Here is a 2,467-nt window from a genome sequence, read left to right as displayed (position 1 = left end):
TTGTCCCTGTTGGGCTGTCATTTCTGTAATTCATCTTGGTTTAAAATAATTTGAAAAATAGCAATTCTGGATGTCTAAATATATGATGATAGCAATTGTATGTACTTCTTTTCGTTTTTCTTATTTGTCTTTATTGCTTAATGTATTTTAAGTGCAGCAAATATGCAATATTCACCAAAAATGCAGATTTTGTTAATATTTATTTAATTTTTATGTGTAAAAACTATGATAAGAACTTGTACCAGAAAAAAAAAGCACAGAATATACACCATAATTTAGGAGATAACTCCAGCATTGTAGTAAATTATGAATGCAATTCAAAGTAACAGAAACATAATAAATTATGAATGCCACTGACAAAACACGACAGAATTCAGCAAATGATGGATTACCAAATCAACTGTATAGACAATATATATTATGAGTCGGACTTTGAACTCAGGTCTTAGGCTACAGTGTTGAAGCTCCTAACCACAACCCAGAATTGTAATCGCTTTAAAACACCACTCAGATTCTTAGGATGTTTTGATAGGTTATACACTTCTTTCATGAGCCTCATTTTAATTCTTTTGTTAACCCTGAGAGGTGTTATTACGGCCATTTAGCAAAGGTAAGAATTTGTGACTCTGAGTTTTTATGATTGCTCAGTTACAAAGTTAATATGGAAGGGAACAAGGACTCAAATGCCAGCATTTTGGTGCTGCATCAAATATTTAGCCACCAGCCTGTGGCTCTTCTGGATGGAACTTGAACTGATACCTTTCAAGTGAGAGCAAAAGCATGAGTGTAGGCAAGGTAGTCCAAAAAATATGGATGCATTAGGCACAGAGGATGCCGTTCGAGCACACATAAAACTTAGTTATTTGATAAAAATACACAGTAACCACATCATCACAAAAATGAAAATAAATTGAAAAGCTGATAAGTGTGAAGGATATATAGTAAGGGCCTGACCTGGCTGGGGGCATGGGGGTGGAGTCAGAGAAGCTACCTAGAACTTTTTAACCTGAAACCTCTTAACGAGGAATAGTTGGGTAAATCATTACAGGCTGAAGGAACCCTGCTTGTAAAGTATACAGAACAGGAAAGTGCATGGAAACCATAGTTTAGAAAGGCAATATAGTTTGATGATCCTTAAATCCTTAAACCAAGGAGTCTGCCACCTTATAACTGAGTGACCTTTGGTAGGCTACTTCAGCTATTTCATCTGTAACCTCAGCTATTTCATCTATAGAATAGTATGTGCCTACAGGATTACTCTGAGGATTGCAGAACTAAACTACTTATTATAATGCCTTTCACAGAGTTAAAATTCACCAGGAACTATGGGGCTGGGGTTGTAGCTCAGTGGTAGAGCACTTGCCTAGCATATGTGAGGCGCTGGGTTCTATCCTCAGCACCACATAAAAATAAATAAATAAAAGTATTGTGTCCACCTATGACTAAAAAAAAAAAATTAAATTCACCAAGAACTAGTTGTAGTTATTAGTAAATTAGGCATGAAGGGACAATAATAATAAACATCCTTGAAGTCTTGGGTCAGATAAAGATGTTAACATTAGTTGTACTTTGTCCTCAACACCAGTGTTTCCCAAAGCCATGCACATTACCTAGGGATCTTGTTAAAATATCAATTCTGAATCTAGGCTGGAGCCCAAAATTCTTAACAAGTTTCCAGATGATGCAGATGTTGCTCGTCTAGGAATCACATTTGGAAAAGCAATGATGTAGGGAACCACAGTTCTATGGGATATTAATGGTTAGTACAGGAAGAAAAGGCCTCCTGATCAAGCAAGCCTAGGAGACGAGATGTTAAAATTCAGCACATTTCTTCTCTTGAGAATTACTTGGGTCCCTGAATATGCTGATGTGCTTTCCCAAGTTCCAAGAGGACACAGAGTGTGTTCATCTGCAAGGCATAAATCATCTGATTATGGAAGTCCAAACAAATAAGGATTTACTGTTCTTATGTAACATGAACTCAGCAGGTAGTTGGCTGTGGCCTGGGCTCAATGCTGTGCACCATGGAGGCTGATGTCTGCAATTATTAAGTTCTTTCTCAAACTGCAAGTGTGTGCTGTTTCCAGTGCTTTGAATCCATGTTGAAAACAATATGAAAGGTGAAGGGTCAACAAACTTCAGTCTACACTCTATTGACCAGAATTGTGTCATAGGTTTACTCCACCTGGAAGATTGGGAAAGAGAGTATATATAATCTTTGTAGAATGTGCAGGTAGGGATAAGTGTTTGCCATGGTTCCTGAACGTTTGTTTTTGGATGTAGTCTTGTGTAAAGAGTGTTCCATAGACTGCACTTTGGGAAACTATAAATAATGGAGCACCATTGACAATTTAAAATAGGGGTATGACTTGCTCAATAGTGGCCTCAAAAACTCACACAATTAGGAGATCAAAAGAAGAAAAGCTTTTAAAAAGGGGGTGAAAATGATTCCACAGGAGAGGGAGCT

Source organism: Spermophilus citellus (genome assembly GCF_964194105.1).
Source record: "Spermophilus citellus genome assembly, chromosome: 16".
Lineage (NCBI taxonomy): Eukaryota > Metazoa > Chordata > Mammalia > Rodentia > Sciuridae > Spermophilus > Spermophilus citellus.
The sequence above is the reverse complement of the archived record's forward strand: the minus strand, read 5'-3'. Positions refer to the sequence as shown.